The sequence below is a fragment of the Chiloscyllium punctatum genome, chromosome 42 (genome assembly GCF_047496795.1).
Source record: "Chiloscyllium punctatum isolate Juve2018m chromosome 42, sChiPun1.3, whole genome shotgun sequence".
NCBI classification, from domain to species: domain Eukaryota; kingdom Metazoa; phylum Chordata; class Chondrichthyes; order Orectolobiformes; family Hemiscylliidae; genus Chiloscyllium; species Chiloscyllium punctatum.
The window spans coordinates 9344158-9368575 of record NC_092780.1 but is presented as its reverse complement, the minus strand read 5'-3'; the positions used below and the strand labels follow the sequence as shown (position 1 = coordinate 9368575).

The 24418-nt window shown below is 48.2% G+C and overlaps 17 non-coding genes across 17 annotated transcripts; all 17 read left to right on the top strand.

Annotated features, from left to right (window-relative positions):
- Positions 1-2215: 2215 nt before the first annotated feature.
- Positions 2216-2287, top strand: trnac-gca (transfer RNA cysteine (anticodon GCA)). The gene has a single exon. It is a non-coding gene; the product is annotated as a tRNA-Cys (tRNA).
- Positions 2288-2754: 467 nt separating this feature from the next.
- trnac-gca (transfer RNA cysteine (anticodon GCA)) lies at positions 2755-2826 on the top strand. Its single transcript has one exon. It is a non-coding gene; the product is annotated as a tRNA-Cys (tRNA).
- Positions 2827-3293: 467 nt separating this feature from the next.
- Positions 3294-3365, top strand: trnac-gca (transfer RNA cysteine (anticodon GCA)). Its single transcript has one exon. It is a non-coding gene; the product is annotated as a tRNA-Cys (tRNA).
- Positions 3366-5966: 2601 nt separating this feature from the next.
- On the top strand, positions 5967-6038 carry trnac-gca (transfer RNA cysteine (anticodon GCA)). The gene has a single exon. It is a non-coding gene; the product is annotated as a tRNA-Cys (tRNA).
- Positions 6039-6505: 467 nt separating this feature from the next.
- trnag-gcc (transfer RNA glycine (anticodon GCC)) lies at positions 6506-6577 on the top strand. The gene has a single exon. It is a non-coding gene; the product is annotated as a tRNA-Gly (tRNA).
- A 467-nt stretch (positions 6578-7044) lies between these two features.
- On the top strand, positions 7045-7116 carry trnac-gca (transfer RNA cysteine (anticodon GCA)). Its single transcript has one exon. It is a non-coding gene; the product is annotated as a tRNA-Cys (tRNA).
- A 1006-nt stretch (positions 7117-8122) lies between these two features.
- Positions 8123-8194, top strand: trnac-gca (transfer RNA cysteine (anticodon GCA)). The gene has a single exon. It is a non-coding gene; the product is annotated as a tRNA-Cys (tRNA).
- A 993-nt stretch (positions 8195-9187) lies between these two features.
- Positions 9188-9259, top strand: trnac-gca (transfer RNA cysteine (anticodon GCA)). The gene has a single exon. It is a non-coding gene; the product is annotated as a tRNA-Cys (tRNA).
- Positions 9260-9727: 468 nt separating this feature from the next.
- On the top strand, positions 9728-9799 carry trnac-gca (transfer RNA cysteine (anticodon GCA)). Its single transcript has one exon. It is a non-coding gene; the product is annotated as a tRNA-Cys (tRNA).
- A 3654-nt stretch (positions 9800-13453) lies between these two features.
- Positions 13454-13525, top strand: trnac-gca (transfer RNA cysteine (anticodon GCA)). Its single transcript has one exon. It is a non-coding gene; the product is annotated as a tRNA-Cys (tRNA).
- A 467-nt stretch (positions 13526-13992) lies between these two features.
- trnag-gcc (transfer RNA glycine (anticodon GCC)) lies at positions 13993-14064 on the top strand. Its single transcript has one exon. It is a non-coding gene; the product is annotated as a tRNA-Gly (tRNA).
- A 467-nt stretch (positions 14065-14531) lies between these two features.
- On the top strand, positions 14532-14603 carry trnac-gca (transfer RNA cysteine (anticodon GCA)). The gene has a single exon. It is a non-coding gene; the product is annotated as a tRNA-Cys (tRNA).
- Positions 14604-17204: 2601 nt separating this feature from the next.
- On the top strand, positions 17205-17276 carry trnac-gca (transfer RNA cysteine (anticodon GCA)). Its single transcript has one exon. It is a non-coding gene; the product is annotated as a tRNA-Cys (tRNA).
- A 467-nt stretch (positions 17277-17743) lies between these two features.
- trnac-gca (transfer RNA cysteine (anticodon GCA)) lies at positions 17744-17815 on the top strand. Its single transcript has one exon. It is a non-coding gene; the product is annotated as a tRNA-Cys (tRNA).
- A 2072-nt stretch (positions 17816-19887) lies between these two features.
- trnac-gca (transfer RNA cysteine (anticodon GCA)) lies at positions 19888-19959 on the top strand. The gene has a single exon. It is a non-coding gene; the product is annotated as a tRNA-Cys (tRNA).
- Positions 19960-22020: 2061 nt separating this feature from the next.
- Positions 22021-22092, top strand: trnac-gca (transfer RNA cysteine (anticodon GCA)). The gene has a single exon. It is a non-coding gene; the product is annotated as a tRNA-Cys (tRNA).
- Positions 22093-22559: 467 nt separating this feature from the next.
- Positions 22560-22631, top strand: trnag-gcc (transfer RNA glycine (anticodon GCC)). The gene has a single exon. It is a non-coding gene; the product is annotated as a tRNA-Gly (tRNA).
- Positions 22632-24418: the final 1787 nt, after the last annotated feature.

Sequence of the window (24418 nt, the reverse complement as noted above, 5' to 3'; positions counted from 1 at the left end):
GTAAACTGATGAAAGGCGCAGACAAGAGAGTTGTTTTAGACAATTGTCATTGTAGTATGTGGAAAGTGTAAACATGCACCGCCCTTTTCTCGTGGGAGTCTAGCTCAGTGGTAGAGCATTTGACTGCAGATCCAGAGGTCCCCAGTTCAAATCTGGGTGCCCCCTTTATACAAGCAACTTCCCTGCACTGGAGCGGCTTTTCAAGTAACTGCCGTTGCCCATCCTGCACAGGAAACACTGAAGGAGGGGTGTTTTGCTACCACAGCAAGGTTCCTTCTTTGATGAACACCTCAAAGACACGAAGATCCGTGTTGCATCGTGAGATGTTGCAAAACATGCACTGCAGCGCCGAAACGAGAGCATGAAAGCATTGCACGTGCATACGGTCAGCGCCGAGGTCATCGGAGCAATATCTTCCGTCCATCTGGACTCTACCAATCAGCCATTTCCATTTCCGATGCAAATGCCATTGAAGTCAGACAGTCATTTTGGAGTTAGGTTCCACATACAAAACATCTGTGCTGCACGTAAACTGTTGAAAGGCGCAGACAACAGAGTTGTTTCAGACAATTGTCACTGTAGTATGTGGAAAGTGTAAACATGCACCGCAGTTTTCCGTTGGGGGTATAGCTCAGTGGTAGAGCATTTGACTGCAGATCCAGAGGTCCCCAGTTCAAATCTGGGTGCCCCCTTTATACAAGCAACTTCCCGGCACTGGAGCGGCTTTTCAAGTAACTGCCGTTGCCCATCCTGCACAGGAAACACTGAAGGAGGGGTGTTTTGCGACCACAGCAAAGGTTCCTTCTTTGAAGAACACCTCAAAGACACGAAGATCCGTGTTGCATCGTGAGATGTTGTAAAACATGCACTGCAGCCCCGAAACGAGAGCATGAAAGCGTTGCGCGTACATACGGTCAGCGCGGATGCACTCTATGAGTGCATCTGCGCAATATCTTCCGTCCATCTGAACTCTACCACTCAGCCATTTCCAGTTCCGATGCAAATGCCATTGAAGTCAGACAGTCATTTTGGAGTTAGGTTCCACATACAAAACATCTGTGCTGCACGTAAACTGATGAAAGGCGCAGACAAGAGAGTTGTTTTAGACAATTGTCATTGTAGTATGTGGAAAGTGTAAACATGCACCGCCCTTTACTCATGGGAGTCTAGCTCAGTGGTAGAGCATTTGACTGCAGATCCAGAGGTCCCCAGTTCAAATCTGGGTGCCCCCTTTATACAAGCAACTTCCCTGCACTGGAGCGGCTTTTCAAGTAACTGCCGTTGCCCATCCTGCACAGGAAACACTGAAGGAGGGGTGTTTTGCTACCACAGCAAGGTTCCTTCTTTGATGAACACCTCAAAGACACGAAGATCCGTGTTGCATCGTGAGATGTTGCAAAACATGCACTGCAGCGCCGAAACGAGAGCATGAAAGCATTGCACGTGCATACGGTCAGCGCCGAGGTCATCGGAGCAATATCTTCCGTCCATCTGGACTCTACCACTCAGCCATTTCCATTTCCGATGCAAATGCCATTGAAGTCAGACAGTCGTTTTGGAGTTAGGTTCCACATACAAAACATCTGTGCTGCACGTAAACTGTTGAAAGGCGCAGACAAGAGAGTTGTTTTAGACAATTGTCACTGTAGTATGTGGAAAGTGTAAACATGCACCGCAGTTTTCTGTTGGGGGTATAGCTCAGTGGTAGAGCATTTTACTGCAGATCAAGAGGTCCCCAGTTCAAATCTGGGTGCCCCCTTCATAGAAGCAACTTCCCGGCACTGGAGCGGCTTTTCAAGTAACTGCCGTTGCCCATCCTGCACAGGAAACACTGAAGGAGGGGTGTTTTGCTACCACAGCAAGGTTCCTTCTATGATGAACACCTCAAAGACACAAAGATCCGTGTTGCATCGTGAGATGTTGCAAAACATGCACTGCAGCCCCGAAACGAGAGCATGAAAGCGTTGCACGTACATACGGTTAGCGCGGATGCACTCGATGAGTGCATCTGCGCAATATCTTCCGTCCATCACTCAGCCATTTCCATTTCCGATGCAAATGCCATTGAAGTCAGACAGTCATTTTGGAGTTAGGTTCCACATACAAAACATCTGTACTGCACGTAAACTGTTGAAAGGCGCAGACAAGAGAGTTGTTTTAGACAATTGTCACTGTAATATGTGGAAAGTGTAAACATGCACAGCAGTTCCCTGGTGGGGGTATAGCTCAGTGGTAGAGCATTTGACTGCAGATCAAGAGGTCCCCAGTTCAAATCTGGGTGCCCCCTTTATACAAGCAACTTCCCGGCACTGGAGCGGCTTTTCAAGTAACTGCCGTTGCCCATCCTGCACAGGAAACACTGAAGGAGGGATGTTTTGCTACCACAGCAAGGTTCCTTCTTTGATGAACACCTCAAAGACACGAAGATCCGTGTTGCATCGTGAGATGTTGCAAAACATGCACTGCAGCGCCGAAACGAGAGCATGAAAGCATTGCACGTGCATACGGTCAGCGCGGATGCACTCGATGAGTGCATCTGCGCAATATCTTCCGTCCATCTGGACTCTACCACTCAGCCATTTCCATTTCCGATGCAAATGCCATTGAAGTCAGACAGTCATTTTGGAGTTAGGTTCCACATACAAAACATCTGTGCTGCACGTAGACTGTTGAAAGGCACAGACAACAGAGTTGTTTCAGACAATTGTCACTGTAGTATGTGGAAAGTGTAAACATGCACCGCAGTTTTCCGTTGGGGGTATAGCTCAGTGGTAGAGCATTTGACTGCAGATCAAGAGGTCCCCAGTTCAAATCTGGGTGCCCCCTTTATACAAGCAACTTCCCTGCACTGGAGCGGCTTTTCAAGTAACTGCCGTTGCCCATCCTGCACAGGAAACACTGAAGGAGGGGTGTTTTGCTACCACAGCAAGGTTCCTTCTATGATGAACACCTCAAAGACTCAAAGATCCGTGGTGCATCGTGAGATGTTGCAAAACATGCACTGCAGCCCCGAAACGAGAGCATGAAAGCGTTGCACGTACATACGGTCAGCGCGGATGCACTCTATGAGTGCATCTGCGCAATATCTTCCGTCCATCTGAACTCTACCACTCAGCCATTTCCAGTTCCGATGCAAATGCCATTGAAGTCAGACAGTCATTTTGGAGTTAGGTTCCACATACAAAACATCTGTGCTGCACGTAAACTGTTGAAAGGCACAGACAAAAGAGTTGTTTTCGACAATTGTCACTGTAGTGTGTGGAAAGTATAAACATGCACCGCAGTTTTCCGTTGGGGGTATAGCTCAGTGGTAGAGCATTTGACTGCAGATCAAGAGGTCCCCAGTTCAAATCTGGGTGCCCCCTTTTCCAAGCAACTTCCCGACACTGGAGCGGCTTTTCAAGTAACTGCCGTTGCCCCTCCTGCACAGGAAACACTGAAGGAGGGGTGTTTTGCTACCACAGCAAGGTTCCTTCTACGATGAACACCTCAAAGACACGAAGATCCGTGTTGCATCGTGAGATGTTGCAAAACATGCACTGCATCGCAGAAACGAGAGCATGAAAGCGTTGCACGTGCATACGGTCAGCGCGGATGCACTCTATGAGTGCATCTGCGCAATATCTTCCGTCCATCTGAACTCTACCACTCAGCCATTTCCATTTCCGATGCAAATGCCATTGAAGTCGGACAGTCATTTTGGAGTTAGGTTCCACATACAAAACATCTGTGCTGCACGTAAACTGATGAAAGGCGCAGACAAGAGAGTTGTTTTAGACAATTGTCATTGTAGTATGTGGAAAGTGTAAACATGCACCGCCTTTTTCTCGTGGGAGTCTAGCTCAGTGGTAGAGCATTTGACTGCAGATCCAGAGGTCCCCAGTTCAAATCTGGGTGCCCCCTTTATACAAGCAACTTCCCTGCACTGGAGCGGCTTTTCAAGTAACTGCCGTTGCTCATCCTGCACAGGAAACACTGAAGGAGGGGTGTTTTGCGACCACAGCAAAGGTTCCTTCTTTGAAGAACACCTCAAAGACACGAAGATCCGTGTTGCATCGTGAGATGTTGCAAAACATGCACTGCAGCCCCGAAACGAGAGCATGAAAGCGTTGCGCGTACATACGGTCAGCGCGGATGCACTCTATGAGTGCATCTGCGCAATATCTTCCGTCCATCTGAACTCTACCACTCAGCCATTTCCAGTTCCGATGCAAATGCCATTGAAGTCAGACAGTCATTTTGGAGTTAGGTTCCACATACAAAACATCTGTGCTGCACGTAAACTGTTGAAAGGCGCAGACAACAGAGTTGTTTCAGACAATTGTCACTGTAGTATGTGGAAAGTGTAAACATGCACCGCAGTTTTCCGTTGGGGGTATAGCTCAGTGGTAGAGCATTTGACTGCAGATCCAGAGGTCCCCAGTTCAAATCTGGGTGCCCCCTTTATACAAGCAACTTCCCGGCACTGGAGCGGCTTTTCAAGTAACTGCAGTTGCCCATCCTGCACAGGAAACACTGAAGGAGGGGTGTTTTGCGACCACAGCAAAGGTTCCTTCTTTGAAGAACACCTCAAAGACACGAAGATCCGTGTTGCATCGTGAGATGTTGTAAAACATGCACTGCAGCCCCGAAACGAGAGCATGAAAGCGTTGCGCGTACATACGGTCAGCGCGGATGCACTCTATGAGTGCATCTGCGCAATATCTTCCGTCCATCTGAACTCTACCACTCAGCCATTTCCAGTTCCGATGCAAATGCCATTGAAGTCAGACAGTCATTTTGGAGTTAGGTTCCACATACAAAACATCTGTGCTGCACGTAAACTGATGAAAGGCGCAGACAAGAGAGTTGTTTTAGACAATTGTCATTGTAGTATGTGGAAAGTGTAAACATGCACCGCCCTTTACTCATGGGAGTCTAGCTCAGTGGTAGAGCATTTGACTGCAGATCCAGAGGTCCCCAGTTCAAATCTGGGTGCCCCCTTTATACAAGCAACTTCCCTGCACTGGAGCGGCTTTTCAAGTAACTGCCGTTGCCCATCCTGCACAGGAAACACTGAAGGAGGGGTGTTTTGCTACCACAGCAAGGTTCCTTCTTTGATGAACACCTCAAAGACACGAAGATCCGTGTTGCATCGTGAGATGTTGCAAAACATGCACTGCAGCGCCGAAACGAGAGCATGAAAGCATTGCACGTGCATACGGTCAGCGCCGAGGTCATCGGAGCAATATCTTCCGTCCATCTGGACTCTACCACTCAGCCATTTCCATTTCCGATGCAAATGCCATTGAAGTCAGACAGTCGTTTTGGAGTTAGGTTCCACATACAAAACATCTGTGCTGCACGTAAACTGTTGAAAGGCGCAGACAAGAGAGTTGTTTTAGACAATTGTCACTGTAGTATGTGGAAAGTGTAAACATGCACCGCAGTTTTCTGTTGGGGGTATAGCTCAGTGGTAGAGCATTTTACTGCAGATCAAGAGGTCCCCAGTTCAAATCTGGGTGCCCCCTTCATAGAAGCAACTTCCCGGCACTGGAGCGGCTTTTCAAGTAACTGCCGTTGCCCATCCTGCACAGGAAACACTGAAGGAGGGGTGTTTTGCTACCACAGCAAGGTTCCTTCTATGATGAACACCTCAAAGACACAAAGATCCGTGTTGCATCGTGAGATGTTGCAAAACATGCACTGCAGCCCCGAAACGAGAGCATGAAAGCGTTGCACGTACATACGGTTAGCGCGGATGCACTCGATGAGTGCATCTGCGCAATATCTTCCGTCCATCACTCAGCCATTTCCATTTCCGATGCAAATGCCATTGAAGTCAGACAGTCATTTTGGAGTTAGGTTCCACATACAAAACATCTGTACTGCACGTAAACTGTTGAAAGGCGCAGACAAGAGAGTTGTTTTAGACAATTGTCACTGTAATATGTGGAAAGTGTAAACATGCACAGCAGTTTCCTGGTGGGGGTATAGCTCAGTGGTAGAGCATTTGACTGCAGATCAAGAGGTCCCCAGTTCAAATCTGGGTGCCCCCTTTATACAAGCAACTTCCCGGCACTGGAGCGGCTTTTCCAGTAACTGCCGTTGCCCATCCTGCACAGGAAACACTGAAGGAGGGATGTTTTGCTACCACAGCAAGGTTCCTTCTTTGATGAACACCTCAAAGACACGAAGATCCGTGTTGCATCGTGAGATGTTGCAAAACATGCACTGCAGCGCCGAAACGAGAGCATGAAAGCATTGCACGTGCATACGGTCAGCGCGGATGCACTCGATGAGTGCATCTGCGCAATATCTTCCGTCCATCTGGACTCTACCACTCAGCCATTTCCATTTCCGATGCAAATGCCATTGAAGTCAGACAGTCATTTTGGAGTTAGGTTCCACATACAAAACATCTGTGCTGCACGTAAACTGTTGAAAGGCACAGACAACAGAGTTGTTTCAGACAATTGTCACTGTAGTATGTGGAAAGTGTAAACATGCACCGCAGTTTTCCGTTGGGGGTATAGCTCAGTGGTAGAGCATTTGACTGCCGATCCAGAGGTCCCCAGTTCAAATCTGGGTGCCCCCTTTATACAAGCAACTTCCCTGCACTGGAGCGGCTTTTCAAGTAACTGCCGTTGCCCATCCTGCACAGGAAACACTGAAGGAGGGGTGTTTTGCTACCACAGCAAGGTTCCTTCTATGATGAACACCTCAAAGACTCAAAGATCCGTGGTGCATCGTGAGATGTTGCAAAACATGCACTGCAGCCCCGAAACGAGAGCATGAAAGCGTTGCACGTACATACGGTCAGCGCGGATGCACTCTATGAGTGCATCTGCGCAATATCTTCCGTCCATCTGAACTCTACCACTCAGCCATTTCCAGTTCCGATGCAAATGCCATTGAAGTCAGACAGTCATTTTGGAGTTAGGTTCCACATACAAAACATCTGTGCTGCACGTAAACTGTTGAAAGGCACAGACAAAAGAGTTGTTTTCGACAATTGTCACTGTAGTGTGTGGAAAGTATAAACATGCACCGCAGTTTTCCGTTGGGGGTATAGCTCAGTGGTAGAGCATTTGACTGCAGATCAAGAGGTCCCCAGTTCAAATCTGGGTGCCCCCTTTTCCAAGCAACTTCCCGACACTGGAGCGGCTTTTCAAGTAACTGCCGTTGCCCCTCCTGCACAGGAAACACTGAAGGAGGGGTGTTTTGCTACCACAGCAAGGTTCCTTCTACGATGAACACCTCAAAGACACGAAGATCCGTGTTGCATCGTGAGATGTTGCAAAACATGCACTGCATCGCAGAAACGAGAGCATGAAAGCGTTGCACGTGCATACGGTCAGCGCGGATGCACTCTATGAGTGCATCTGCGCAATATCTTCCGTCCATCTGAACTCTACCACTCAGCCATTTCCATTTCCGATGCAAATGCCATTGAAGTCGGACAGTCATTTTGGAGTTAGGTTCCACATACAAAACATCTGTGCTGCACGTAAACTGATGAAAGGCGCAGACAAGAGAGTTGTTTTAGACAATTGTCATTGTAGTATGTGGAAAGTGTAAACATGCACCGCCTTTTTCTCGTGGGAGTCTAGCTCAGTGGTAGAGCATTTGACTGCAGATCCAGAGGTCCCCAGTTCAAATCTGGGTGCCCCCTTTATACAAGCAACTTCCCTGCACTGGAGCGGCTTTTCAAGTAACTGCCGTTGCTCATCCTGCACAGGAAACACTGAAGGAGGGGTGTTTTGCGACCACAGCAAAGGTTCCTTCTTTGAAGAACACCTCAAAGACACGAAGATCCGTGTTGCATCGTGAGATGTTGCAAAACATGCACTGCAGCCCCGAAACGAGAGCATGAAAGCGTTGCGCGTACATACGGTCAGCGCGGATGCACTCTATGAGTGCATCTGCGCAATATCTTCCGTCCATCTGAACTCTACCACTCAGCCATTTCCAGTTCCGATGCAAATGCCATTGAAGTCAGACAGTCATTTTGGAGTTAGGTTCCACATACAAAACATCTGTGCTGCACGTAAACTGTTGAAAGGCACAGACAAAAGAGTTGTTTTCGACAATTGTCACTGTAGTGTGTGGAAAGTATAAACATGCACCGCAGTTTTCCGTTGGGGGTATAGCTCAGTGGTAGAGCATTTGACTGCAGATCAAGAGGTCCCCAGTTCAAATCTGGGTGCCCCCTTTTCCAAGCAACTTCCCGTCACTGGTGCGGCTTTTCAAGTAACTGCCGTTGCCCCTCCTGCACAGGAAACACTGAAGGAGGGGTGTTTTGCTACCACAGCAAGGTTCCTTCTACGATGAACACCTCAACGACACGAAGATCCCTGTTGCATCGTGAGATGTTGCAAAACATGCACTGCATCGCAGAAACGAGAGCATGAAAGCGTTGCACGTGCATACGGTCAGCGCGGATGCACTCTATGAGTGCATCTGCGCAATATCTTCCGTCCATCTGAACTCTACCACTCAGCCATTTCCATTTCCGATGCAAATGCCATTGAAGTCAGACAGTCATTTTGGAGTTAGGTTCCACATACAAAACATCTGTGCTGCACGTAAACTGATGAAAGGCGCAGACAAGAGAGTTGTTTTAGACAATTGTCATTGTAGTATGTGGAAAGTGTAAACATGCACCGCCCTTTTCTCGTGGGAGTCTAGCTCAGTGGTAGAGCATTTGACTGCAGATCCAGAGGTCCCCAGTTCAAATCTGGGTGCCCCCTTTATACAAGCAACTTCCCTGCACTGGAGCGGCTTTTCAAGTAACTGCCGTTGCCCATCCTGCACAGGAAACACTGAAGGAGGGGTGTTTTGCTACCACAGCAAGGTTCCTTCTTTGATGAACACCTCAAAGACACGAAGATCCGTGTTGCATCGTGAGATGTTGCAAAACATGCACTGCAGCGCCGAAACGAGAGCATGAAAGCATTGCACGTGCATACGGTCAGCGCCGAGGTCATCGGAGCAATATCTTCCGTCGATCTGGACTCTACCACTCAGCCATTTCCATTTCCGATGCAAATGCCATTGAAGTCAGACAGTCATTTTGGAGTTAGGTTCCACATACAAAACATCTGTGCTGCACGTAAACTGTTGAAAGGCACAGACAACAGAGTTGTTTCAGACAATTGTCACTGTAGTATGTGGAAAGTGTAAACATGCACCGCAGTTTTCCGTTGGGGGTATAGCTCAGTGGTAGAGCATTTGACTGCAGATCAAGAGGTCCCCAGTTCAAATCTGGGTGCCCCCTTTATACAAGCAACTTCCCTGCACTGGAGCGGCTTTTCAAGTAACTGCCGTTGCCCATCCTGCACAGGAAACACTGAAGGAGGGGTGTTTTGCGACCACAGCAAAGGTTCCTTCTTTGAAGAACACCTCAAAGACACGAAGATCCGTGTTGCATCGTGAGATGTTGCAAAACATGCACTGCAGCCCCGAAACGAGAGCATGAAAGCGTTGCGCGTACATACGGTCAGCGCGGATGCACTCTATGAGTGCATCTGCGCAATATCTTCCGTCCATCTGAACTCTACCACTCAGCCATTTCCAGTTCCGATGCAAATGCCATTGAAGTCAGACAGTCATTTTGGAGTTAGGTTCCACATACAAAACATCTGTGCTGCACGTAAACTGTTGAAAGGCACAGACAAAAGAGTTGTTTTCGACAATTGTCACTGTAGTGTGTGGAAAGTATAAACATGCACCGCAGTTTTCCGTTGGGGGTATAGCTCAGTGGTAGAGCATTTGACTGCAGATCAAGAGGTCCCCAGTTCAAATCTGGGTGCCCACTTTTCCAAGCAACTTCCCGTCACTGGTGCGGCTTTTCAAGTAACTGCCGTTGCCCCTCCTGCACAGGAAACACTGAAGGAGGGGTGTTTTGCTACCACAGCAAGGTTCCTTCTACGATGAACACCTCAACGACACGAAGATCCCTGTTGCATCGTGAGATGTTGCAAAACATGCACTGCATCGCAGAAACGAGAGCATGAAAGCGTTGCACGTGCATACGGTCAGCGCGGATGCACTCTATGAGTGCATCTGCGCAATATCTTCCGTCCATCTGAACTCTACCACTCAGCCATTTCCATTTCCGATGCAAATGCCATTGAAGTCAGACAGTCATTTTGGAGTTAGGTTCCACATACAAAACATCTGTGCTGCACGTAAACTGATGAAAGGCGCAGACAAGAGAGTTGTTTTAGACAATTGTCATTGTAGTATGTGGAAAGTGTAAACATGCACCGCCCTTTTCTCGTGGGAGTCTAGCTCAGTGGTAGAGCATTTGACTGCAGATCCAGAGGTCCCCAGTTCAAATCTGGGTGCCCCCTTTATACAAGCAACTTCCCTGCACTGGAGCGGCTTTTCAAGTAACTGCCGTTGCCCATCCTGCACAGGAAACACTGAAGGAGGGGTGTTTTGCTACCACAGCAAGGTTCCTTCTTTGATAAACACCTCAAAGACACGAAGATCCGTGTTGCATCGTGAGATGTTGCAAAACATGCACTGCAGCGCCGAAACGAGAGCATGAAAGCATTGCACGTGCATACGGTCAGCGCCGAGGTCATCGGAGCAATATCTTCCGTCCATCTGGACTCTACCACTCAGCCATTTCCATTTCTGATGCAAATGCCATTGAAGTCAGACAGTCATTTTGGAGTTAGGTTCCACATACAAAACATCTGTGCTGCACGTAAACTGTTGAAAGGCACAGACAACAGAGTTGTTTCAGACAATTGTCACTGTAGTATGTGGAAAGTGTAAACATGCACCGCAGTTTTCCGTTGGGGGTATAGCTCAGTGGTAGAGCATTTGACTGCAGATCAAGAGGTCCCCAGTTCAAATCGGGGTGCCCCCTTTATACAAGCAACTTCCCTGCACTGGAGCGGCTTTTCAAGTAACTGCCGTTGCCCATCCTGCACAGGAAACACTGAAGGAGGGGTGTTTTGCTACCACAGCAAGGTTCCTTCTACGATGAACACCTCAAAGACACGAAGATCCATGTTGCATCGTGAGATGTTGCAAAACATGCACTGCAGCGCAGAAACGAGAGCATGAAAGCGTTGCACGTGCATACGGTCAGCGCGGATGCACTCTATGAGTGCATCTGCGCAATATCTTCCGTCCATCTGAACTCTACCACTCAGCCATTTCCATTTCCGATGCAAATGCCATTGAAGTCGGACAGTCATTTTGGAGTTAGGTTCCACATACAAAACATCTGTGCTGCACGTAAACTGATGAAAGGCGCAGACAAGAGAGTTGTTTTAGACAATTGTCATTGTAGTATGTGGAAAGTGTAAACATGCACCGCCCTTTTCTCGTGGGAGTCTAGCTCAGTGGTAGAGCATTTGACTGCAGATCCAGAGGTCCCCAGTTCAAATCTGGGTGCCCCCTTTATACAAGCAACTTCCCTGCACTGGAGCGGCTTTTCAAGTAACTGCCGTTGCCCATCCTGCACAGGAAACACTGAAGGAGGGGTGTTTTGCTACCACAGCAAGGTTCCTTCTTTGATGAACACCTCAAAGACACGAAGATCCGTGTTGCATCGTGAGATGTTGCAAAACATGCACTGCAGCGCCGAAACGAGAGCATGAAAGCATTGCACGTGCATACGGTCAGCGCCGAGGTCATCGGAGCAATATCTTCCGTCCATCTGGACTCTACCAATCAGCCATTTCCATTTCCGATGCAAATGCCATTGAAGTCAGACAGTCATTTTGGAGTTAGGTTCCACATACAAAACATCTGTGCTGCACGTAAACTGTTGAAAGGCGCAGACAACAGAGTTGTTTCAGACAATTGTCACTGTAGTATGTGGAAAGTGTAAACATGCACCGCAGTTTTCCGTTGGGGGTATAGCTCAGTGGTAGAGCATTTGACTGCAGATCCAGAGGTCCCCAGTTCAAATCTGGGTGCCCCCTTTATACAAGCAACTTCCCGGCACTGGAGCGGCTTTTCAAGTAACTGCCGTTGCCCATCCTGCACAGGAAACACTGAAGGAGGGGTGTTTTGCGACCACAGCAAAGGTTCCTTCTTTGAAGAACACCTCAAAGACACGAAGATCCGTGTTGCATCGTGAGATGTTGTAAAACATGCACTGCAGCCCCGAAACGAGAGCATGAAAGCGTTGCGCGTACATACGGTCAGCGCGGATGCACTCTATGAGTGCATCTGCGCAATATCTTCCGTCCATCTGAACTCTACCACTCAGCCATTTCCAGTTCCGATGCAAATGCCATTGAAGTCAGACAGTCATTTTGGAGTTAGGTTCCACATACAAAACATCTGTGCTGCACGTAAACTGATGAAAGGCGCAGACAAGAGAGTTGTTTTAGACAATTGTCATTGTAGTATGTGGAAAGTGTAAACATGCACCGCCCTTTACTCATGGGAGTCTAGCTCAGTGGTAGAGCATTTGACTGCAGATCCAGAGGTCCCCAGTTCAAATCTGGGTGCCCCCTTTATACAAGCAACTTCCCTGCACTGGAGCGGCTTTTCAAGTAACTGCCGTTGCCCATCCTGCACAGGAAACACTGAAGGAGGGGTGTTTTGCTACCACAGCAAGGTTCCTTCTTTGATGAACACCTCAAAGACACGAAGATCCGTGTTGCATCGTGAGATGTTGCAAAACATGCACTGCAGCGCCGAAACGAGAGCATGAAAGCATTGCACGTGCATACGGTCAGCGCCGAGGTCATCGGAGCAATATCTTCCGTCCATCTGGACTCTACCACTCAGCCATTTCCATTTCCGATGCAAATGCCATTGAAGTCAGACAGTCGTTTTGGAGTTAGGTTCCACATACAAAACATCTGTGCTGCACGTAAACTGTTGAAAGGCGCAGACAAGAGAGTTGTTTTAGACAATTGTCACTGTAGTATGTGGAAAGTGTAAACATGCACCGCAGTTTTCTGTTGGGGGTATAGCTCAGTGGTAGAGCATTTTACTGCAGATCAAGAGGTCCCCAGTTCAAATCTGGGTGCCCCCTTCATAGAAGCAACTTCCCGGCACTGGAGCGGCTTTTCAAGTAACTGCCGTTGCCCATCCTGCACAGGAAACACTGAAGGAGGGGTGTTTTGCTACCACAGCAAGGTTCCTTCTATGATGAACACCTCAAAGACACAAAGATCCGTGTTGCATCGTGAGATGTTGCAAAACATGCACTGCAGCCCCGAAACGAGAGCATGAAAGCGTTGCACGTACATACGGTTAGCGCGGATGCACTCGATGAGTGCATCTGCGCAATATCTTCCGTCCATCACTCAGCCATTTCCATTTCCGATGCAAATGCCATTGAAGTCAGACAGTCATTTTGGAGTTAGGTTCCACATACAAAACATCTGTACTGCACGTAAACTGTTGAAAGGCGCAGACAAGAGAGTTGTTTTAGACAATTGTCACTGTAATATGTGGAAAGTGTAAACATGCACAGCAGTTTCCTGGTGGGGGTATAGCTCAGTGGTAGAGCATTTGACTGCAGATCAAGAGGTCCCCAGTTCAAATCTGGGTGCCCCCTTTATACAAGCAACTTCCCGGCACTGGAGCGGCTTTTCAAGTAACTGCCGTTGCCCATCCTGCACAGGAAACACTGAAGGAGGGATGTTTTGCTACCACAGCAAGGTTCCTTCTTTGATGAACACCTCAAAGACACGAAGATCCGTGTTGCATCGTGAGATGTTGCAAAACATGCACTGCAGCGCCGAAACGAGAGCATGAAAGCATTGCACGTGCATACGGTCAGCGCGGATGCACTCGATGAGTGCATCTGCGCAATATCTTCCGTCCATCTGGACTCTACCACTCAGCCATTTCCATTTCCGATGCAAATGCCATTGAAGTCAGACAGTCATTTTGGAGTTAGGTTCCACATACAAAACATCTGTGCTGCACGTAAACTGTTGAAAGGCACAGACAACAGAGTTGTTTCAGACAATTGTCACTGTAGTATGTGGAAAGTGTAAACATGCACCGCAGTTTTCCGTTGGGGGTATAGCTCAGTGGTAGAGCATTTGACTGCCGATCCAGAGGTCCCCAGTTCAAATCTGGGTGCCCCCTTTATACAAGCAACTTCCCTGCACTGGAGCGGCTTTTCAAGTAACTGCCGTTGCCCATCCTGCACAGGAAACACTGAAGGAGGGGTGTTTTGCTACCACAGCAAGGTTCCTTCTATGATGAACACCTCAAAGACTCAAAGATCCGTGGTGCATCGTGAGATGTTGCAAAACATGCACTGCAGCCCCGAAACGAGAGCATGAAAGCGTTGCACGTACATACGGTCAGCGCGGATGCACTCTATGAGTGCATCTGCGCAATATCTTCCGTCCATCTGAACTCTACCACTCAGCCATTTCCAGTTCCGATGCAAATGCCATTGAAGTCAGACAGTCATTTTGGAGTTAGGTTCCACATACAAAACATCTGTGCTGCACGTAAACTGTTGAAAGGCACAGACAAAAGAGTTGTTTTCGACAATTGTCACTGTAGTGTGTGGAAAGTATAAACATGCACCGCAGTTTTCCGTTGGGGGTATAGCTCAGTGGTAGAGCATTTGACTGCAGATCAAGAGGTCCCCAGTTCAAATCTGGGTGCCCCCTTTTCCAAGCAACTTCCCGACACTGGAGCGGCTTTTCAAGTAACTGCCGTTGCCCCTCCTGCACAGGAAACACTGAAGGAGGGGTGTTTTGCTACCACAGCAAGGTTCCTTCTACGATGAACACCTCAAAGACACGAAGATCCGTGTTGCATCGTGAGATGTTGCAAAACATGCACTGCAGCCCCGAAACGAGAGCATGAAAGCGTTGCACGTGCATACGGTCAGCGCGGATGCACTCTATGAGTGCATCTGCGCAATATCTTCCGTCCATCTGAACTCTACCACTCAGCCATTTCCATTTCCGATGCAAATGCCATTGAAGTCGGACAGTCATTTTGGAGTTAGGTTCCACATACAAAACATCTGTGCTGCACGTAAACTGATGAAAGGCGCAGACAAGAGAGTTGTTTTAGACAATTGTCATTGTAGTATGTGGAAAGTGTAAACATGCACCGCCTTTTTCTCGTGGGAGTCTAGCTCAGTGGTAGAGCATTTGACTGCAGATCCAGAGGTCCCCAGTTCAAATCTGGGTGCCCCCTTTATACAAGCAACTTCCCTGCACTGGAGCGGCTTTTCAAGTAACTGCCGTTGCTCATCCTGCACAGGAAACACTGAAGGAGGGGTGTTTTGCGACCACAGCAAAGGTTCCTTCTTTGAAGAACACCTCAAAGACACGAAGATCCGTGTTGCATCGTGAGATGTTGCAAAACATGCACTGCAGCCCCGAAACGAGAGCATGAAAGCGTTGCGCGTACATACGGTCAGCGCGGATGCACTCTATGAGTGCATCTGCGCAATATCTTCCGTCCATCTGAACTCTACCACTCAGCCATTTCCAGTTCCGATGCAAATGCCATTGAAGTCAGACAGTCATTTTGGAGTTAGGTTCCACATACAAAACATCTGTGCTGCACGTAAACTGTTGAAAGGCGCAGACAACAGAGTTGTTTCAGACAATTGTCACTGTAGTATGTGGAAAGTGTAAACATGCACCGCAGTTTTCCGTTGGGGGTATAGCTCAGTGGTAGAGCATTTGACTGCAGATCCAGAGGTCCCCAGTTCAAATCTGGGTGCCCCCTTTATACAAGCAACTTCCCGGCACTGGAGCGGCTTTTCAAGTAACTGCCGTTGCCCATCCTGCACAGGAAACACTGAAGGAGGGGTGTTTTGCGACCACAGCAAAGGTTCCTTCTTTGAAGAACACCTCAAAGACACGAAGATCCGTGTTGCATCGTGAGATGTTGTAAAACATGCACTGCAGCCCCGAAACGAGAGCATGAAAGCGTTGCGCGTACATACGGTCAGCGCGGATGCACTCTATGAGTGCATCTGCGCAATATCTTCCGTCCATCTGAACTCTACCACTCAGCCATTTCCAGTTCCGATGCAAATGCCATTGAAGTCAGACAGTCATTTTGGAGTTAGGTTCCACATACAAAACATCTGTGCTGCACGTAAACTGATGAAAGGCGCAGACAAGAGAGTTGTTTTAGACAATTGTCATTGTAGTATGTGGAAAGTGTAAACATGCACCGCCCTTTACTCATGGGAGTCTAGCTCAGTGGTAGAGCATTTGACTGCAGATCCAGAGGTCCCCAGTTCAAATCTGGGTGCCCCCTTTATACAAGCAACTTCCCTGCACTGGAGCGGCTTTTCAAGTAACTGCCGTTGCCCATCCTGCACAGGAAACACTGAAGGAGGGGTGTTTTGCTACCACAGCAAGGTTCCTTCTTTGATGAACACCTCAAAGACACGAAGATCCGTGTTGCATCGTGAGATGTTGCAAAACATGCACTGCAGCGCCGAAACGAGAGCATGAAAGCATTGCACGTGCATACGGTCAGCGCCGAGGTCATCGGAGCAATATCTTCCGTCCATCTGGACTCTACCACTCAGCCATTTCCATTTCCGATGCAAATGCCATTGAAGTCAGACAGTCGTTTTGGAGTTAGGTTCCACATACAAAACATCTGTGCTGCACGTAAACTGTTGAAAGGCGCAGACAAGAGAGTTGTTTTAGACAATTGTCACTGTAGTATGTGGAAAGTGTAAACATGCACCGCAGTTTTCTGTTGGGGGTATAGCTCAGTGGTAGAGCATTTTACTGCAGATCAAGAGGTCCCCAGTTCAAATCTGGGTGCCCCCTTCATAGAAGCAACTTCCCGGCACTGGAGCGGCTTTTCAAGTAACTGCCGTTGCCCATCCTGCACAGGAAACACTGAAGGAGGGGTGTTTTGCTACCACAGCAAGGTTCCTTCTATGATGAACACCTCAAAGACACAAAGATCCGTGTTGCATCGTGAGATGTTGCAAAACATGCACTGCAGCCCCGAAACGAGAGCATGAAAGCGTTGCACGTACATACGGTTAGCGCGGATGCACTCGATGAGTGCATCTGCGCAATATCTTCCGTCCATCACTCAGCCATTTCCATTTCCGATGCAAATGCCATTGAAGTCAGACAGTCATTTTGGAGTTAGGTTCCACATACAAAACATCTGTACTGCACGTAAACTGTTGAAAGGCGCAGACAAGAGAGTTGTTTTAGACAATTGTCACTGTAATATGTGGAAAGTGTAAACATGCACAGCAGTTTCCTGGTGGGGGTATAGCTCAGTGGTAGAGCATTTGACTGCAGATCAAGAGGTCCCCAGTTCAAATCTGGGTGCCCCCTTTATACAAGCAACTTCCCGGCACTGGAGCGGCTTTTCCAGTAACTGCCGTTGCCCATCCTGCACAGGAAACACTGAAGGAGGGGTGTTTTGCTACCACAGCAAGGTTCCTTCTATGATGAACACCTCAAAGACTCAAAGATCCGTGGTGCATCGTGAGATGTTGCAAAACATGCACTGCAGCCCCGAAACGAGAGCATGAAAGCGTTGCACGTACATACGGTCAGCGCGGATGCACTCTATGAGTGCATCTGCGCAATATCTTCCGTCCATCTGAACTCTACCACTCAGCCATTTCCAGTTCCGATGCAAATGCCATTGAAGTCAGACAGTCATTTTGGAGTTAGGTTCCACATACAAAACATCTGTGCTGCACGTAAACTGTTGAAAGGCACAGACAAAAGAGTTGTTTTCGACAATTGTCACTGTAGTGTGTGGAAAGTATAAACATGCACCGCAGTTTTCCGTTGGGGGTATAGCTCAGTGGTAGAGCATTTGACTGCAGATCAAGAGGTCCCCAGTTCAAATCTGGGTGCCCCCTTTTCCAAGCAACTTCCCGACACTGGAGCGGCTTTTCAAGTAACTGCCGTTGCCCCTCCTGCACAGGAAACACTGAAGGAGGGGTGTTTTGCTACCACAGCAAGGTTCCTTCTACGATGAACACCTCAAAGACACGAAGATCCCTGTTGCATCGTGAGATGTTGCAAAACATGCACTGCATCGCAGAAACGAGAGCATGAAAGCGTTGCACGTGCATACGGTCAGCGCGGATGCACTCTATGAGTGCATCTGCGCAATATCTTCCGTCCATCTGAACTCTACCACTCAGCCATTTCCAGTTCCGATGCAAATGCCATTGAAGTCAGACAGTCATTTTGGAGTTAGGTTCCACATACAAAACATCTGTGCTGCACGTAAACTGTTGAAAGGCACAGACAAAAGTGTTGTTTTTGACAATTGTCACTGTAGTTTGTGGAAAGTGTGAACATGCACCGCAGTTTTCCGGTGGGAGTATGGCTCAGTGGTAGAGCATTTGACTGCAGATCAAGAGGTCCCCAGTTCAAATTTGGGTGCCCCCTTTATAGAAGCAACTTCCCTGCACTGGAGCGGCTTTTCAAGTAACTGCCGTTGCCCATCCTGCACAGGAAACACTGAAGGAGGGGTGTTTTGCTACCACAGCAAGGTTCCTTCTACGATGAACACCTCAAAGACACGAAGATCCCTGTTGCATCGTGAGATGTTGCAAAACATGCACTGCATCGCAGAAACGAGAGCATGAAAGCGTTGCACGTGCATACGGTCAGCGCGGATGCACTCTATGAGTGCATCTGCGCAATATCTTCCGTCCATCTGAACTCTACCACTCAGCCATTTCCATTTCCGATGCAAATGCCATTGAAGTCAGACAGTCATTTTGGAGTTAGGTTCCACATACAAAACATCTGTGCTGCACGTAAACTGATGAAAGGCGCAGACAAGAGAGTTGTTTTAGACAATTGTCATTGTAGTATGTGGAAAGTGTAAACATGCACCGCCCTTTTCTCGTGGGAGTCTAGCTCAGTGGTAGAGCATTTGACTGCAGATCCAGAGGTCCCCAGTTCAAATCTGGGTGCCCCCTTTATACAAGCAACTTCCCTGCACTGGAGCGGCTTTTCAAGTAACTGCCGTTGCCCATCCTGCACAGGAAACACTGAAGGAGGGGTGTTTTGCTACCACAGCAAGGTTCCTTCTTTGATGAACACCTCAAAGACACGAAGATGCGTGTTGCATCGTGAGATGTTGCAAAACATGCACTGCAGCGCCGAAACGAGAGCATGAAAGCATTGCACGTGCATACGGTCAGCGCCGAGGTCATCGGAGCAATATCTTCCGTCCATCTGGACTCTACCACTCAGCCATTTCCATTTCCGATGCAAATGCCATTGAAGTCAGACAGTCATTTTGGAGTTAGGTTCCACATACAAAACATCTGTGCTGCACGTAAACTGTTGAAAGGCACAGACAACAGAGTTGTTTCAGACAATTGTCACTGTAGTATGTGGAAAGTGTAAACATGCACCGCAGTTTTCCGTTGGGGGTATAGCTCAGTGGTAGAGCATTTGACTGCAGATCCAGAGGTCCCCAGTTCAAATCTGGGTGCCCCCTTTATACAAGCAACTTCCCGGCACTGGAGCGGCTTTTCAAGTAACTGCCGTTGCCCATCCTGCACAGGAAACACTGAAGGAGGGGTGTTTTGCGACCACAGCAAAGGTTCCTTCTTTGAAGAACACCTCAAAGACACGAAGATCCGTGTTGCATCGTGAGATGTTGCAAAACATGCACTGCAGCCCCGAAACGAGAGCATGAAAGCGTTGCGCGTACATACGGTCAGCGCGGATGCACTCTATGAGTGCATCTGCGCAATATCTTCCGTCCATCTGAACTCTACCACTCAGCCATTTCCAGTTCCGATGCAAATGCCATTGAAGTCAGACAGTCATTTTGGAGTTAGGTTCCACATACAAAACATCTGTGCTGCACGTAAACTGTTGAAAGGCACAGACAAAAGAGTTGTTTTCGACAATTGTCACTGTAGTGTGTGGAAAGTATAAACATGCACCGCAGTTTTCCGTTGGGGGTATAGCTCAGTGGTAGAGCATTTGACTGCAGATCAAGAGGTCCCCAGTTCAAATCTGGGTGCCCCCTTTTCCAAGCAACTTCCTGTCACTGGTGCGGCTTTTCAAGTAACTGCCGTTGCCCCTCCTGCACAGGAAACACTGGAGGAGGGGTGTTTTGCTACCACAGCAAGGTTCCTTCTTTGATGAACACCTCAAAGACACGAAGATCCATGTTGCATCGTGAGATGTTGCAAAACATGCACTGCAGCGCAGAAACGAGAGCATGAAAGCGTTGCACGTGCATACGGTCAGCGCGGATGCACTCTATGAGTGCATCTGCGCAATATCTTCCGTCCATCTGAACTCTACCACTCAGCCATTTCCATTTCCGATGCAAATGCCATTGAAGTCGGACAGTCATTTTGGAGTTAGGTTCCACATACAAAACATCTGTGCTGCACGTAAACTGATGAAAGGCGCAGACAAGAGAGTTGTTTTAGACAATTGTCATTGTAGTATGTGGAAAGTGTAAACATGCACCGCCTTTTTCTCGTGGGAGTCTAGCTCAGTGGTAGAGCATTTGACTGCAGATCCAGAGGTCCCCAGTTCAAATCTGGGTGCCCCCTTTATACAAGCAACTTCCCTGCACTGGAGCGGCTTTTCAAGTAACTGCCGTTGCCCATCCTGCACAGGAAACACTGAAGGAGGGGTGTTTTGCGACCACAGCAAAGGTTCCTTCTTTGAAGAACACCTCAAAGACACGAAGATCCGTGTTGCATCGTGAGATGTTGTAAAACATGCACTGCAGCCCCGAAACGAGAGCATGAAAGCGTTGCGCGTACATACGGTCAGCGCGGATGCACTCTATGAGTGCATCTGCGCAATATCTTCCGTCCATCTGAACTCTACCACTCAGCCATTTCCAGTTCCGATGCAAATGCCATTGAAGTCAGACAGTCATTTTGGAGTTAGGTTCCACATACAAAACATCTGTGCTGCACGTAAACTGATGAAAGGCGCAGACAAGAGAGTTGTTTTAGACAATTGTCATTGTAGTATGTGGAAAGTGTAAACATGCACCGCCCTTTACTCATGGGAGTCTAGCTCAGTGGTAGAGCATTTGACTGCAGATCCAGAGGTCCCCAGTTCAAATCTGGGTGCCCCCTTTATACAAGCAACTTCCCTGCACTGGAGCGGCTTTTCAAGTAACTGCCGTTGCCCATCCTGCACAGGAAACACTGAAGGAGGGGTGTTTTGCTACCACAGCAAGGTTCCTTCTTTGATGAACACCTCAAAGACACGAAGATCCGTGTTGCATCGTGAGATGTTGCAAAACATGCACTGCAGCGCCGAAACGAGAGCATGAAAGCATTGCACGTGCATACGGTCAGCGCCGAGGTCATCGGAGCAATATCTTCCGTCCATCTGGACTCTACCACTCAGCCATTTCCATTTCCGATGCAAATGCCATTGAAGTCAGACAGTCATTTTGGAGTTAGGTTCCACATACAAAACATCTGTGCTGCACGTAAACTGTTGAAAGGCGCAGACAAGAGAGTTGTTTTAGACAATTGTCACTGTAGTATGTGGAAAGTGTAAACATGCACCGCAGTTTTCTGTTGGGGGTATAGCTCAGTGGTAGAGCATTTTACTGCAGATCAAGAGGTCCCCAGTTCAAATCTGGGTGCCCCCTTCATAGAAGCAACTTCCCGGCACTGGAGCGGCTTTTCAAGTAACTGCCGTTGCCCATCCTGCACAGGAAACACTGAAGGAGGGGTGTTTTGCTACCACAGCAAGGTTCCTTCTATGATGAACACCTCAAAGACACAAAGATCCGTGTTGCATCGTGAGATGTTGCAAAACATGCACTGCAGCCCCGAAACGAGAGCATGAAAGCGTTGCACGTACATACGGTTAGCGCGGATGCACTCGATGAGTGCATCTGCGCAATATCTTCCGTCCATCACTCAGCCATTTCCATTTCCGATGCAAATGCCATTGAAGTCAGACAGTCATTTTGGAGTTAGGTTCCACATACAAAACATCTGTACTGCACGTAAACTGTTGAAAGGCGCAGACAAGAGAGTTGTTTCAGACAATTGTCACTGTAATATGTGGAAAGTGTAAACATGCGCAGCAGTTTCCTGGTGGGGGTATAGCTCAGTGGTAGAGCATTTGACTGCAGATCAAGAGGTCCCCAGTTCAAATCTGGGTGCCCCCTTTATACAAGCAACTTCCCGGCACTGGAGCGGCTTTTCAACTAACTGCCGTTGCCCATCCTGCACAGGAAACACTGAAGGAGGGATGTTTTGCTACCACAGCAAGGTTCCTTCTTTGATGAACACCTCAAAGACACGAAGATCCGTGTTGCATCGTGAGATGTTGCAAAACATGCACTGCAGCGCCGAAACGAGAGCATGAAAGCATTGCACGTGCATACGGTCAGCGCGGATGCACTCGATGAGTGCATCTGCGCAATATCTTCCGTCCATCTGGACTCTACCACTCAGCCATTTCCATTTCCGATGCAAATGCCATTGAAGTCAGACAGTCATTTTGGAGTTAGGTTCCACATACAAAACATCTGTGCTGCACGTAAACTGTTGAAAGGCACAGACAACAGAGTTGTTTCAGACAATTGTCACTGTAGTGTGTGGAAAGTATAAACATGCACCGCAGTTTTCCGTTGGGGGTATAGCTCAGTGGTAGAGCATTTGACTGCCGATCAAGAGGTCCCCAGTTCAAATCTGGGTGCCCCCTTTATACAAGCAACTTCCCTGCACTGGAGCGGCTTTTCAAGTAACTGCCGTTGCCCATCCTGCACAGGAAACACTGAAGGAGGGGTGTTTTGCTACCACAGCAAGGTTCCTTCTATGATGAACACCTCAAAGACTCAAAGATCCGTGGTGCATCGTGAGATGTTGCAAAACATGCACTGCAGCCCCGAAACGAGAGCATGAAAGCGTTGCACGTACATACGGTCAGCGCGGATGCACTCTATGAGTGCATCTGCGCAATATCTTCTGTCCATCTGAACTCTACCACTCAGCCATTTCCAGTTCCGATGCAAATGCCATTGAAGTCAGACAGTCATTTTGGAGTTAGGTTCCACATACAAAACATCTGTGCTGCACGTAAACTGTTGAAAGGCACAGACAAAAGAGTTGTTTTCGACAATTGTCACTGTAGTGTGTGGAAAGTATAAACATGCACCGCAGTTTTCCGTTGGGGGTATAGCTCAGTGGTAGAGCATTTGACTGCAGATCAAGAGGTCCCCAGTTCAAATCTCGGTGCCCCCTTTTCCAAGCAACTTCCCGTCACTGGTGCGGCTTTTCAAGTAACTGCCGTTGCCCCTCCTGCACAGGAAACACTGAAGGAGGGGTGTTTTGCTACCACAGCAAGGTTCCTTCTACGATGAACACCTCAAAGACACGAAGATCCCTGTTGCATCGTGAGATGTTGCAAAACATGCACTGCATCGCAGAAACGAGAGCATGAAAGCGTTGCACGTGCATACGGTCAGCGCGGATGCACTCTATGAGTGCATCTGCGCAATATCTTCCGTCCATCTGAACTCTACCACTCAGCCATTTCCATTTCCGATGCAAATGCCATTGAAGTCAGACAGTCATTTTGGAGTTAGGTTCCACATACAAAACATCTGTGCTGCACGTAAACTGATGAAAGGCGCAGACAAGAGAGTTGTTTTAGACAATTGTCATTGTAGTATGTGGAAAGTGTAAACATGCACCGCCCTTTTCTCGTGGGAGTCTAGCTCAGTGGTAGAGCATTTGACTGCAGATCCAGAGGTCCCCAGTTCAAATCTGGGTGCCCCCTTTATACAAGCAACTTCCCTGCACTGGAGCGGCTTTTCAAGTAACTGCCGTTGCCCATCCTGCACAGGAAACACTGAAGGAGGGGTGTTTTGCTACCACAGCAAGGTTCCTTCTTTGATGAACACCTCAAAGACACGAAGATCCGTGTTGCATCGTGAGATGTTGCAAAACATGCACTGCAGCGCCGAAACGAGAGCATGAAAGCATTGCACGTGCATACGGTCAGCGCCGAGGTCATCGGAGCAATATCTTCCGTCCATCTGGACTCTACCACTCAGCCATTTCCATTTCTGATGCAAATGCCATTGAAGTCAGACAGTCATTTTGGAGTTAGGTTCCACATACAAAACATCTGTGCTGCACGTAAACTGTTGAAAGGCACAGACAACAGAGTTGTTTCAGACAATTGTCACTGTAGTATGTGGAAAGTGTAAACATGCACCGCAGTTTTCCGTTGGGGGTATAGCTCAGTGGTAGAGCATTTGACTGCAGATCAAGAGGTCCCCAGTTCAAATCGGGGTGCCCCCTTTATACAAGCAACTTCCCTGCACTGGAGCGGCTTTTCAAGTAACTGCCGTTGCCCATCCTGCACAGGAAACACTGAAGGAGGGGTGTTTTGCTACCACAGCAAGGTTCCTTCTACGATGAACACCTCAAAGACACGAAGATCCATGTTGCATCATGAGATATTGCAAAACATGCACTGCAGCG